This window comes from Mauremys reevesii, linkage group 19, assembly GCF_016161935.1.
Source record: "Mauremys reevesii isolate NIE-2019 linkage group 19, ASM1616193v1, whole genome shotgun sequence".
NCBI lineage: Eukaryota > Metazoa > Chordata > Testudines > Geoemydidae > Mauremys > Mauremys reevesii.
In genome coordinates this window covers 18,392,777-18,407,362 of record NC_052641.1, presented here as the reverse complement: position 1 = coordinate 18,407,362, position 14,586 = coordinate 18,392,777, and the positions used below count along the sequence as shown (strand labels likewise).

General features: G+C 45.2%; 1 long non-coding RNA gene across 1 annotated transcript; it reads right to left on the bottom strand.

Annotated features, from left to right (window-relative positions):
* Positions 1 to 2,637: 2,637 nt before the first annotated feature.
* LOC120386637 lies at positions 2,638 to 13,702 on the bottom strand. Its single transcript, XR_005589830.1, has 3 exons — positions 13,572 to 13,702; positions 5,696 to 5,761; positions 2,638 to 2,726 (listed from the first exon to the last, which is right to left on the bottom strand). It is a non-coding gene; the product is annotated as an uncharacterized LOC120386637 (long non-coding RNA).
* Between the last annotated feature and the right edge of the window lie 884 nt (positions 13,703 to 14,586).

Below are 14,586 nucleotides of genomic sequence, written 5' to 3'. Positions count from 1 at the left end.
AAATTATTCATGAATTGATCCTGATCTTTGATTCGTTACTTGCTGTTTTTCACCCAATAATTTATGCAAATTGATTTCAGCCTATGAGTGTTCAGACGCTGTTCTACTCAACGGTTTTCTCTTTGTGACGTAGGACTGGTCATCTAAGTCCCATCATATTTTTTCTGCTCCCTGGGAGAGAGACTGATCCAAAGCCCACTGAAATCCATGGGGGTCTTTCCAGATTACTTCACTGAGCTTTGGGTCAGGTCCTGCGTGATTGAACAGGAGGCTAAAACATGGCCGATTGCACATAACAAGTGGGGAATACTGTTCTCTGCACACGAATAGCACGTGAATACGAACATTCATCGGAAGGATAACCATTCACCACACAGTTCCGTGACCCCACAACCCATTCGTTAGCCGCATCACTAGCAGTTCCATAATTATGCCTAGATCCTCATTCCAGGCCCCGTTGTGCTAGGCATTGTATTCACATATAATGAAAAGATGGTCCCTGACCAGATAGTTTACCATCTAAGCACACAGCAAGAGGCAACACGCGGAAACAACAAACAGATGAGGGAAGCATAAGGTGACAGGGAGACACTGATGACTCTTGCAAATAATAAGGGATACAAACTGGTCAAGGCCAACACTCACTTCTTCGCCTGCGCACAGATTCTCACAAACAGCACTTTTGTTCTCCCCGCTCAGAAGAAGGGTTTAATCATCCAGTCCAGACCTTTCCCTGCACACTCCTGGCAAGGGCAAACCAAACCAAACTCAAGCCCAGCTAGCCTAGCCCACAGCACAAATGACAAAGGAACTGTGATTAGGATCTGGAAGAGGATCCTTTCCCGCAAGATGAAACAAGACTAGATCACTAAACGAGTAACATTACAATTGTGGATGATGGATGGCAATTGCTTCATATACCCTGGACTGAACTACTGTACAAGGAAAATTTATGCTGACTATGTGTGGGAATTGTACTTTTTTGTATTCTCTTTCTTATGTTCACCCAAGTACGCGTAGTTCACTGTGAAAACACTGGAACAGTAGAAGGGTGTTCCCTTTTACCTGAATTTTGTGTAGGCTGATTGCATAGGGCTTTGCTATTGTTTAATATTATGTTAGTCTGTTGAGCACCCTGCCTTCTGATGTGAAAGGCAAACAGAAAGCTATTTAAAAATAACCTTTCCTTTGTATAACATCACACATCCACAATGTAGCAAATGTCCAGCGAAGCAAAGCATGTCCAGTTTTGTCTCCTGCAAGAAACCTCCTCAGCCTATTATGGGAGGCCAAATGTTACTTCCCCCATTTCACAGACCGGTAAACAGAGAAATCTTAAGTATCAGAGGGGTAGCCATGTTAGTCTGGATCTGTAAAAGCAACAAAGAATCCTGTGGCACCTTATAGACTAACAGACGTTTTGCAGCATGAGCTTTCGTGGGTGAATACCCACTTCTTCGGATGCAAGTGGTGGAAATTTCCAGGGGCAGGTTTATATATGCAAGCAAGAAGCAAGCTAGAGATAGATATCTCTATCTATTCACCCACGAAAGCTCATGCTGCAAAATGTCTGTTAGTCTATAAGGTGCCACAGGATTCTTTGTTGCTTTTAGAGAAATCTTAAGTGATTTGCCCAAGGTTGCATAGTAAGACAATGGCTAAGCTGGGATCAGAACTTTGTAACAGTGTGTCAGATTCTAAAACCCTGCACAGAAAGTTGGAGGTCTTCTGCAGTCTAACCCTAGGTTCTAGGACTCTAAATAAAGATGCAGAGCTATTTTCTGACTCTTGCTGGGAGCCAGACCAGACAGGTCCTATTAGCAACCCAAGATATGAAAGGTATTAAACATCTACCTAAGGCAGAAGGAAACAGAGCAGAAATACAGAGATCCTGCAGGAAGCAATCCCAGATGTGTGCTGTGTTATAGGCATCGTGTCTACCTGCTCAACAGAGCCAAAGTACCAAAATCAGCTATAAGTCACAGCATTATTATTGTTGTTTCAAGTATGCGTGCTGATACTCACATTTTGGAATAAGAGTGCTCTATTTCAAAATAACTTAATTCAATGTTTTATTTAGATTTCTGTTACCATGTAGACAAGCCTCCAGTCAAGCTGACCTTGCTGACTTGAAAGGGTCTTGCTCCACTCTTCGGTTGCGTTAGTAATTGTCAGAGTTGGTCAGCCCAGCCATCATCTTCTACCCTGTCCTCCTACCTCATCTGATGACAGAACCAGAGCGAGATTATTTCATCGCTGGGTGAACTCATCACAATAGCATCTCAGCCTTCACCAGGCATTCCCCTTCACGGCCCAAGTTTGTTATTAGCTTCGTGGGGATCCGACCCCCCTCAACTTCTACCTGCAAAACAAAAATGCCTTCTTTTTTTTCCCCAAAGCCACAAAGTGACTATTCAGGCTTCAAGCCTGGAGGCCAACAGCAGAGGTAACACCTTTTCCCTTCCCCCTCTTATACAGAGATATTGCATTCATTCATCTCAGGGGCTGCAGAGTGCTTACAGGCTGACAATACATTATGATGATATAGGTCTTCATTTCATGCTGTCAGGGACTATAACAACTGTATCTATTACCCAGGAGGCCTAACAGGAGTTTTCAGGGAGCTTGCTTACCTGGGCCTGGGCTAACTTGACCTTTCTTCAGCTGAATGCTAGGGGCAGTTCTGTTATCCCCCTTCCTCTTCCTCCATCCTTTTGTGTTCTCAGCTGGAATATGGAAGGAGGAAGGCCTGCTGATGCTGATGCTGTTCTGGGTTGAGCAGAAGGGAGCAGGGGAATGACAGATCAATGACCCTGTGCTCAGTAAACACAATGAGGTAATTCTACTGAGTACAGGCTCATCAATTCCTGAACTTCACTGCGGCTTCCCTGGTGCTCGGTCTCAGATACAGTTGGCCTGCTGGAAAGCTCAGGTGTGAGGCTGTCACTGAGATAAAGGAGGGCTAATTAAGACCCAATAAGCTAAATGATTTGTTATCTTAGTGCAATATATTACTGCAGCCTATTGATCCCAGAAATACACATGAGTCAGAGACACTGACAAGGCCAGGTCCCTCGCTCTGAATATCCCATACCAAGCAATCTCCTTCCAGCTCACCAATCTACCGCACTCACCCTGGCCAAAGGCAGAGCAAGAGGGGAACAAGAATCCCATCCAGGATGCTGTTAGGTCAGAGCTATTTACTCTGTGTGATTAGTGAAAAGCCTCCCTTGGAACAACTGCTAGTGATAATGAAAGTCATTTTTCCAGGGGAGATTAACCCAGAGACATCCTGGTGCTCTGAATTGCTGTGATGAGGACAAGAACAGAAATGCAGTAATGCCAAAAAGGTTCCCGTTTACAAGGGAGGAATCCAAGGTAATTGCCTGCTCCCTCTCAGAGTGTGTGGTTGATTGGATGGGTCCGTTAAATGGTGGGAGGAAGAGATCCTGTGTATATTCAAAGGGCTGGGGCTTGCTTCTAGAACAAAGAACACAATAATACAGGACTGAAAAAAGGGCCCTGACCCAGATCCTCAGAGCGGTAAATGGGCCGTTCCAGTGAAGTTACTCAGAGCTGCGGAGGATATGGATACTCGCCATACTGCTGTGTCTCGCTTCTTTTGTTACCTGTTATGGCCCTAAGCCTGCAGTAGGATCCATGCAGGCTCCCCTCATGCCCATGGTGTCCCATTAGCAGAGTGAGACTGAGCGCAGGTTAAGGTGAACAAGTGGGACTTGACTATACCCTGTGGACTGCTCTGTGCCGGTGGCTGAGTAGCTTCCAGCCACGACTCCCTGTGTTCCCTGTTCTGCTGATGTCCCCTTGCTAACTGTTTCTCTAGGGAACGTGGGCCCTCTGACTCCATTCCACCGAGCACGATACATGTGGAGAGCAAGGGGCTCTGTATGGACGAAAGGGTCCAGCCAGGTGGTTCCAATTTCAAACTTTATTCAATCTTTTCCAGGAACTCGAAAGGATTCTGTAGCCATGTAGGCTTCTCTGTTGTAAATGAGGCTACACCTCAGAATCTTCTGCTCCAAAAGCATTGACTAGTACAGTATTAAGACCTATCTCCTCTGTACACTCTAGGAGTGGCATTTCCAAAAGCACTCAACATTGGCCTCTGCTCCCACTGAAGTCAATAGCAAAACTAGTAATATTAGTAATTTGTATGACAGCCATGCCTACAAGCTGCAATCATAGACCAGGTCCTCATTGTGCTAGGTGCTGTACAGACAAGTAACAAAGGAGCCAGTCCTTGTCCCAGGGAGCTTATAGTTTACAAATTAGCCAGCACACAACAGGAGGATGAGATGTACAAATGGAGGGGGAATGGGTCTGGAGGGTGAGGTGACAAGAAAAGGGATAGAGCTAGCAGAAAAGCAGTCGTCAATGAGAACAAGATTAGGCCAACCCTCTGCAATTGTGCACCTCCAACCTTAGAGGGCAACGGGGCCATAACCACGTGAGTAAATCTGACATTCCATCCAGCAGAGGGCAGCGTCTCTCTCATGTATGTGCACATAGAGCTGGGTAAAATGTTTCAATCTCAACTTTTTTTTTATGAATAACACAGATTCTGCAACACTGAAATATTTCACAAATTTCATGACAATTTTGCTGAATTGATTCTGTTGGGGAAAAAAATTAAAAAATCCAAAAAATTGAAATGTTTTGATTTTTTTAAAATTCAAAATGATTTTTCCTTTAGAAATGTCCTTTAACTTTATTTAAAAATAATCAAATGTTACAAAACACTCAAAAACAAAACAAAACATTTGGTTTCAGGTGGAACAAAACACCAAAATGATTTTTTTCAACTTTTCAATTTGCCAAAAACTTTATTTTCAATTATACCAGAAACAATTTGTTCACAATTTTTTCAGGAGAGGAGGGATGTATAACGCACTTCAAAATGCATGACATTGGCATGGGAAAGAACTTCTCTGTCTCTATGGGCATTCAATGCAATGCTCAGTGACAAGTGCAGTCCATGACCTATCATTGTCTAATGCCAATAGACCCCAGTTGTCGGTGGCTGGGATTGAACCTGGGACCTCTGGAGCTTAGTGCATGAGCCAAAAGCCATTCTTGATGCCACTAGATGGGACAGAACACCACACCCAGGAGGTGTGTGGGTTACATACTTCTCCTAGCTGGGGAAGCACAACACGAGCTTCAGAGACTTCCCAGTTGAAATCCCAGACAAGCCCCCACTTGTAACACCAACAGACCCCAGTCAGCGGTGGGTGGTATCAAACCTGGGACCTTAGTGCATGAGCCTCTACTGCATGAGCCAAAAGCCACCCGGCTCTTAGCTAAGGCTGTCGAGCAGACTCATTTTTTTCTTTCTCTCTCTCAGTGGTCTCGGTGCCACTCGATGGGACAGAACACCACACCCAGAAGGTGTGTGGGTTACAATTGTTCCTTCCATACTCCCCCTGGGGCCTTCGGCAGGCCGGAGGAAGCAGAGTTCACCTTGCACTATTCCTTTCTGAGATCCTCTTAGTGTGGTGCAACTCTGCTTCATCCCCCAGCTCAAAGCTGGGGCATCGTGGTGCAACCTAGTTCTCCTCCAGCAAGAGATACTGAGCCACTCTGAAAAGTCACTTCAAAACAGGGACAGGCCTGGCAAGCCAATAACAAGGCTAGTCTGGTAGGTCTTGATGCCCAGATTCTCAAACCCACTCACCTACCATTGTTCTCCCAGGGGCGAATTCTCCAGTCTTCTCCGTGGAAGGTGCTGAGCCCTGAGCACCTTTTGGAAAGATTAAGGGGAGAGTTGATCACAGCCTGTAACTACCTAGATGGGGAGCAAAATATTTTATAATTGGCTCTTCAACCTAGCAGGGAAGGTCTAACACGATCCAGTGGCTGGAAGCTGAAGCTAGACAAATTCTGACAGGAAATAAGCTGCACATTTTTACAGAGTAATTAACCACTGGAACAACTTACCAAGGGCCGTGGTGGACTCTCCATCACTGGCCATTTTTAAATCAAGATCTGATTCTTGTTTCTAAATGATCTGCTCTAGGAATTATTTGGGGGCAGTGTCTCTGGCCTGTGTTACACAGGAAGTCAGACTAGATGATCGCAGTGGGATCTATGAAACCTAGCCCTCAGGGGCATCAAATGTGGTGGTCTCCAGAGTGCCCTGCTTTCAACACAAATGGGTTGCTCGCCCTTCTCTGTTCTTAGTTTTGGGGAAATGGTTGACATTGGAAACAAAGACTCGTGGAGCTGAGGTTACAGAAACAGTCAGTTCCACTGAAGGCAGGGATCCCACAGCTCTGTCAGTTTCCTACATCAACAGCTGTTCTGTGTCCATCCTTTTGACTCTTTGTCACACACTGAGTCCCCCCGATGATAATACCAATCTTGTTTTCATCAGTAGACCTCCAAGGAGATCAGTATCATTATCCCCATCTGTAACATTTTACAGATGGGAAAACTGAGGCACCCAGAGGGGACGTGACTGGCCCCAGGTGACCCAGCAGGCTAGTGACAAGACCACAAATGGAACTGAGTCCCAGCGCAGTGCTCTCTCCACAAAGTCTCTCTGTCTCAGGCAGGAGCGCTGCCAGCTTTTTTGGCGCCCTAGGCAGCAGAAGGTACCGCCCCCGAAATGCCGCTGACGACCGGGGCGGCCGAAGATCCAGCCGCCGCGGTCGCTGCCCCCCAAATGTTAGTGCCCTGGGCGACCGCCTAGGTCGCCTAATGCATTGCCCGGCCCTGGTCTCAGGAGTGACTCTGTCCTTGACACTCCTGTGACCCTAAGAGCTGAGCCAGGAGAATGAATCCGAGGCATTTTATGGAGCAAAAGAAAATCAGACCAATGCAGGCCCCCACAGGCTCATGTGCGCCAAAGCCGTGCACACTTACAGAGAGGGCCTGGCTGCCAAGAGGCCTATCAGTGCTCCCTGATAACGCCTATCGCTCCACTTGCACTTACTCATGTCCCTGAGCAGACGTGTGTGCGCTTCTATTTTTTTTCCTCATTAAGGAAGTCACACCCTTTGATTACATAACCATCAGCAAACCCTCTGCAAAAGCAAACAAACTTGACATTCACTTAACCTGCTGCACTCATCTCGGCAGAAATTAAGTCACTGGAGTCTGGTAGCACATTTTCCCAAATACCTCTTGCTTCGTCCCAGGAGCGCCTGGTTTCCTAATGAATCCAGCAACCCAGAAACCCTTACAAAAATCAAGTATCAGAGGGGTAGCTGTGTTAGTCTGGATCTGTAAAAGCAGCAAAGAGTCCTGTGGCACCTTATAGACTAACAGACGTACTGGAGCATGAGCTTTCGTGGGTGAATACCCACTTCGTCAGATGCATGTATTCACCAACGAAAGCTCATGCTCCAATACGTCTGTTAGTCTATAAAGTGCCACAGGCCCCTTACAAAAATGACTCCGGGAGAGTCCCAACCTTCCGCATCTACATAGCTGCAACACCCACCTTCCCTATTACAGTGTTGATTGGCTGCAACATTCTGCTTCACTTCCTGTCCTGAACTGTTGCCTCGCACTGTTGTGCACCGTTCAACAGCAGCTCCACAGCTAGTAGACAGGACACAAGCCAGGACACCTGGGTTCTCATGTCACTTCTGCCCCCGACTCCGTGTGTGACCTTGTACAAACCTCTTCCCCTCTGTTTATTGGCCTGGGGTCCTTTTCATACATACAGCGAATACAACCCTCCTCCCTAACACAACAGACCCCTCCACAGTTTGGATGGCAGAGGAGCTTAAAGAGAGGGCTGGGCTATGAGGTTTGGATCTGAGTCCAGTTTTAAGGTGTTTGGGTCCAAGGGTTTTGGTTCCTTCCAACCCAGACACTGCTGAGTCTTCTTAAAAATCCTGTGTACAGCTTAGCTGCTGCTGCTGCCTGTTTGAGCAGAGGAGGTCAGAGACAAGCTGCTTTATATTCCTCCCCTTGGTAACAAACGCCTTCCTTTCTCCTTCAGAGAGCTGGCAGCCCAGGGCAGTATTTCTGAAAGGCAAGTGTATTGCCTAACTGGAGACAGAATAAAAAAAAACCTGTCAGGCAGGCCAGTTAACTGGCAGGGAGCGATGTCTCACCCAGTGGCAGCTGACGTGCCCTCCTGTTCTTTAGGCTGAACATCAACAGGTAAATAATATGCAATTTTGGGTGATGTGCTGACGTGCTCCTACCCCTCCCTTCCTTTGGGGCCCTGACAGCCTGTGAGCTGGTTCAAAACCCATTGACACCAATGGGAGTCTTTCCACTGACTTCACTGAGCTTTGGATCAGAGAATCAGACCCTCCAACAGGATTAAAGTACAGAGATTTTTTTCCCTACATGGATCTACAGGTGATCGAGTGGCACGTACCAGTCTATATTTAGCTCAGCGTTTCAGCTGTAAAGTGGAAGGAAGGGGGGCATGTCTCTCCTGCCGTAAGAATGTAGGAGTCAATAATACAAATAATCTATATTATTTATTATTTAACGGGGTTCTAAATCAGCCCAAAACCAAGTGAAACAAACGCAGGCATGGGACTGAGAATTGTGCATTGAAACAAATAACCTGAAATGGATTAATGTCTATTACAACTACCCCTGAGTCTGGGGAATGTATTGTAAAGTGTAATCCTATGCTGGCAAAAGAATGGTTGGGAAGCAAGGATGGTCTCAGCATTAAGGCACTGGTGTGGAACTTAGGAGATCTGAGTTCAATTCGTGTTTGCACATAAATGGAGAGCAGCCAACGTATCTGTGGGCACTGTCAGTATTGCCAACTCTCACCATTTTATTGTGAGTCTTAATGATATTTGGTGTTTTACTTAAATCCACAGCTCCTGGAGACAAGTGATCACATGAGACTCTCAGCAAAGAATCCTGTGGCACCTTATAGACTAACAGACGTTTTGCAGCATGAGCTTTCGTGGGTGAATACCCACTTCTTCCGAAGAAGTGGGTATTCACCCACGAAAGCTCATGCTGCAAAACGTCTTTTAGTCTATAAGGTGCCACAGGATTCTTTGCTGCTTCTACAGAACCAGACTAACACGGCTACCCCTCTGATACATGAGACTCTCAGTGTGCATTAAAATCAAATAGGTTTCTAGCCCTAGATGTTGTAAGAAAAGCTCAAAAATATGTCCCAGGTGTAATCTAAAGACTCAGAAACAAGAAGGCAATAAATAAATAAAGAAAGAAATAAATCCCCAAACCACCCCCCACTTTTTTTTTATCTTGTGATTTTTAAGACAGTCTCCTGATTTGGAAGGGCCTGGCTCATGTTTTATGAACATTTGGCATTGGCCTTACGGATAAGTACAAAACATAATTAATAATATTCATCATCATCATCTGTTAAAACAGATGAGTTTTAGACAGAACTGCAGGAAACCATTGATTTAGAAAGGCTGCTGACTACTATTTTGATATCAGTTCACATGAAACCAACCGCTCTGAAAACCTTTTAATAGATCAGAAAGGTTAGGGTTTGTAGTTGGTGCCATTTTTATTTCCATTGCATGTATACAGTATGATTTAGAAGTGTGTTACCTAGGGACAATCTACTTGAGGTACAGAATGTACAGAAATTCAATCCCTATGTTCCTGGAGCTGCCTATAGCCCCGGGTTAAATATTTGAGCCTATGGCTCCTCTTTCTGTTGGAGCTAGAATAGGGGACTCAAGAATGTAACTGATGAACTCTCTATTTTCAGGCCACACAAGACACTATTGCAACGACTGGGCCTGTAAGTCGGGCAGGCTGGAAAACAAGAATTCCATTTTGCCAAAACTCTTGAGGTTTTAAAATTTGTTTTCATTCCGCATCAGAACGAAAACTAGAGAGAGAGAGAGAGAGAGAGACCCATCCCCAGAATAGTTAATAGCCCAGTGGGATGTGGCTACCTAGGCTCAAGTCCTTACTCCAAATCAGCCAGACCAGGGACGTTCCACCATGGACCTGAGAAAACTTTCTGATGAAATTTGCATTGAAACATAAGGTTTCTGGAAAAAAATTCCCGTCCAACTTTATCTATAAGCCACATTAGCTACAGAATCCAACTCACTTACATAGACCTTCAATCCACAGCCTTGAGCTGTATTTTCACAATGATCTATTCTTTACTGATGAGCTAGAATGCTTTGATGTCTTTGGGGTTATATTACAAGCAGGGGAAAAAATATCTGATTCCTTTTATTAATATTAATATTATTCTTATTACATAAGTGCCTAGAGACCAACCAAGATTGAGAGTCGATTGTGCTGCAAACATAGATCAGGAGACATTTCCTGCCCCAAAGAACTTAATCTATACATAGACAAAGGGCAACATTTTCTAAAGCTGCTAAGTGACTTGGGCACCTCCGTCTCATTGCCTTTCAATCAGATTTAGGCCCCCAAATGACTTAGGTGTTTTTGAAAATTTTACCCCAAATCTAAATGATCCTTTCCTTAATAAATGACTCTGTTTATCAGAACCCTTTATGCTCCCTTTGACTTGGGAGTCCTCTTTCACTGATGAACCATACATTGGAATGGCCAAGGAGGAACAGGTAGAACTCCCTTTCGGAGCCCATCAGTGTTACGGATTCATTAGGCACGCGCATGAAATGGAAATCTAGATCAGGATCAGAAGTCAGCAGGTGCTCAGATGCAGGATTTTGCGTTGGGCCCATCTGTAATCTGCTGCTGACTGTCATGGTCACAAGGAAATCTCTCCCCTCTGAGATAACCTTGCTGCTTCCCCAGTATGCCCAGATCCTACAAAGTCAGAAATCATACCCAGAAGTCAGAGGTGTCTGTGTAGCACCATGCCATCATAGCTGTGGTTCTGTCTGTGCCTGGCTAGATGAGATGATTGCAATGGATGACCTTTTCTGCCTTTACTCACTTTAGCCTGATGCTCTCTCATTCACACCAGTTTTAGGCTAGGGTAATGTAGTCAACTTCAAGGGAGATTTCCTGATTTACGCCTATCCAACCTGTTCGGAGTCTGGTCCACTGACTCTGCACATGGGAGCCACTGGCCATTCCGCAGGATCATACCCTTTGTTCGTCTGAGGGCACTGAGTTAAAGACTCGGGCACCACATTTTCTGTGGTCTGAGTCATAATTTCCCTGCGTCGTCTCTTGCAAAAGTTACCAATGAAAGGACACTTGTCATGTCAGCCTGCTTACACTAAAAAATGACTCTCCCTTAAAGGCAGAATTTCTAAAGATACCCTAAAGGTGGCATTAAAGTGCAATTAAGGTTATATTCCTCTAGGGATGCCAGATTGGATTTACCTTCCTTTAAGACAGGAAGGAAATTTCAGCTCCAATAGGTTGACAGTGTCCCTTTAAACTTTTCCGCTAATCTGTTTGGGTGTTTGGGTTTTTTCCATTAAATAAATGGATGGCTTTTACCTGTACGTTTTCTCCTGTCATTGGGTTAGGGGGTTGCACTGTATTAAAGACCTCGGTTTTCTCAGTAGAAAACAAGTTTGATCATTCAGAAAGGGAGCTAAATGCCTGTTTGAGAACACAACCTTTATTTTCCAGACAAATGGTTCACTTGCACGCAGGAAGCCAGTATACAGCACAGTAGGAAAAAAAAATAATTAAAAATTAAAAAGCCCAATAGTAATGTAGGTCAAGATGCTGCCACATGCTGCTGAGATGACTTATTTGGTATTTGAGATTTCACATCTTAAGGCAAGATAAACGGAAAGAGAGATTCTGGTGCAGAAATTCTGCTTAAGGCTAAGTGAATGGCTGCGTGAGTAAGCTAATCCATATCTGGTCCAGATAAAGGAATTGAGACCTATTATAGATACAGTCAACAGATACTTTGCAAATGTTTCCCGTCACCCAAAACACACACAGTCCTGAAGCCTCACTAAACAGGCCTGGTTTTCAGAATCAGTCATTGGCCTATTTGCCAAAGACATCACTCTTTATTCTGTATTGATTTTTAAATCACATGCTATAATGTAAGAAGTCCAAAGTGTTGCCGGGCATCAGAGAGGAAAGTTTGTCATCACATGAAAAACACTCTGTCCCTGGCCAGTGGCCTTCCATCTCTCTCATATAGGTATTCCTACCACACTCATGGTGGTGGCACTTGGAACTACCCCTTCTCTGACACCCCTATGAAATAGGGATACAATACCCTCATTTAACAGCTGAGGAAACAGAGGTGCAGATAGGGCAAGTGAGTTGTCCGGGGTCATAGGTGAAATCAGCAGCAGGAAATGAACGAAAATCTCCTAGACTTTAGCCTTAACCACAAGGTCTTCTTTGCTGATGACTCAGATTTCCTCCTGCATTGGGTTTCTTCAATCTAAGATGATCATTCTCTCTAATCAGGGAAGGTACCTCAAAATGTAGCTTTGCCTCCACCTACTCCTACCTTTCTGTCTCATTGAGAAGGCAGGACAACAGCCCTGGGAACCGAGGTCTGATCAGCAGACAGCAGCTGCAGCAGAGACTTCGTGCCAGCTTCAGCGGCTTGTTAATTAAGGAAACATGTTGTCTCATGTACACACCTCCGCAAAGATGCTGTATTAGCATGATAAGTATTTAACACTTGGCACAGGGGGAAATTCCCACTTAGCTTCCAGCAAGAGCTGAGCTTGCTGGGGTGAACATGGCAGAGCGAGGGTTTGTGGGAGGGAGAGAGCCATGGTGAACGGAGGCATTGTCCCAGAGCAGCTGAGGGTTAAACTTCACCCTTCTGTTGGGAGCGCTGTTGGAAAATGGATCTTAAAAGGGAAAGTGTTCGAGTTGGTCAGGAGTTTTTCATTGGAAAATGCAGATTCAGCTAAACTTCCTGGGAAAGAATCAGTCTGACAAATCTCCCAGTTCAATAAAAGTTTTGAAATTGTCAAAACATTTCTAGTGGACAGTTATCGAATGAAAATGTCTGGTTTTCCAGTTGACAATTGCTTTTCATTTTGAAATTTAAGCTAATGATAGTGAAAAATGTATAATGAAAATGGTACAAATTGAAATGAAACGTCATGAAATATCAAGCTGCTTTGACCTGCGCCAATTATTTTTTATTATTTTATTTTGTGGACAATTTTGAGATTTTGACTTTTTGTCCTGATTCTGCATGGGCAAAATTTTCAAAATCTCAAAAATCTTCACAGGGCAGCCAAACCGGTTCGGGCCCAGCCGTAGACAGCCTGTTCCTCCCTCTTTGTACTATTGCAATGTGTGCCCTGCGGGGAGACTTTAGTGGGGCATAGGCCTTGCTCTGGCCTTCTGCACAGGTCCTGGACAGAGGGGAGGGCAGCTCAGCTGTTGGGTTCATCTTTCTATCTAATGCACAGTAAGACCCCTGTAACAGGAGCTGCCGCAGTGAGTGGATATCAACCCCCATCCTGCAACGGGGGCATTAATCTTTCCTAACCCTGAGCTATGGGGCCATGAAATAAGGCTCACCTCTCATTAGGGCGACCAGACAGCAAGTGTGAAAAATCGCGACGGGGTGGGAGGATAATTGGAGCCTATATAAGAAAAAGACCCAAAAATCAGGACTGTCTCTATAAAATCGGAACCTCTGGTCACCCCACCTCTCACCACCTTCCTGTGTGGCTCACCTTTATTTACATCTCCACACCTCCTTCCATTCATTCAAAAAGTTCCTCCACTCTCATCTGTTCCGTTCTGCCTTCCAGCTATCAGGGCTGTCCGGGTTCTGTAGCCTATCCTGCCTGCTCCTCGCTTTACTCTGCAAGCTTTTCAGGACAGAGGCCTCTTCGTTTTGCATGCCTGACCCACTGTGCAATGCCTATTGTGATGGCACTATAGCTACAATAATAAACAAGCTTCCCGATGTCATGCGCTGGTGGGCTCAGCTGCCTGGGAGCTGCCAGCAGGAGCTCTTCATTCTGACTGCTGATATCTCACTCAGATTGCTGGGTTAGTAGCCAGTTCCCCCTCCGGCCCCTTTCTTCCTAGGATCCAAGAGACTGGGGATGGACAGCACGGGTCTGATCCTCAGCTAATGTAAATCCGACATCACTGGAGTCCACTGAAGTCAATGGAAATATGCTCATTGAGCACTGAGCAACTCCCTGGCTGGGTGGTCAAGGAGATGCATGAATAGCTCCTTGAAGGCAGTGGGGGGACTGATGTGTTTGAGTGCACTCTTACTATGATCCCATCTAGCATGGTGCTGGTCACGCCGCATGTGAGCATAGCAGGATCCCCATCACCACCACTACCAAGAGTTTAATAAAAACCTCCAGTAAAGGCCAGTTCTAGGGTTCCTTTCACAGGCAAAACGCCCATGACCATCACTGGGGCAGGTTTGCATATGTCTGCTTTTTTCCTTCTGGTGCCCAGACCAGAGTGATCTACAAGTCATGATCAGAAAGTAAATGCTACTATTTGCATCTCTGAGATCCTTTTCCCTCTGCATTGTATGGCACAGTGAATGCATAGAAATCTATCCCTCCCTTTTCATGGGCAGGTTATATTAGCATTTTCCATATGTTTGAATGCAGAGAAATCTTTTGTTTGGGCCAAAATCAGTAATTATAATTCAATATTAGCGCAGAGTGGATGAGTCAGGAAAGAAAGCATTTTTGCCTCATGCCCTCAAGGTCCAAG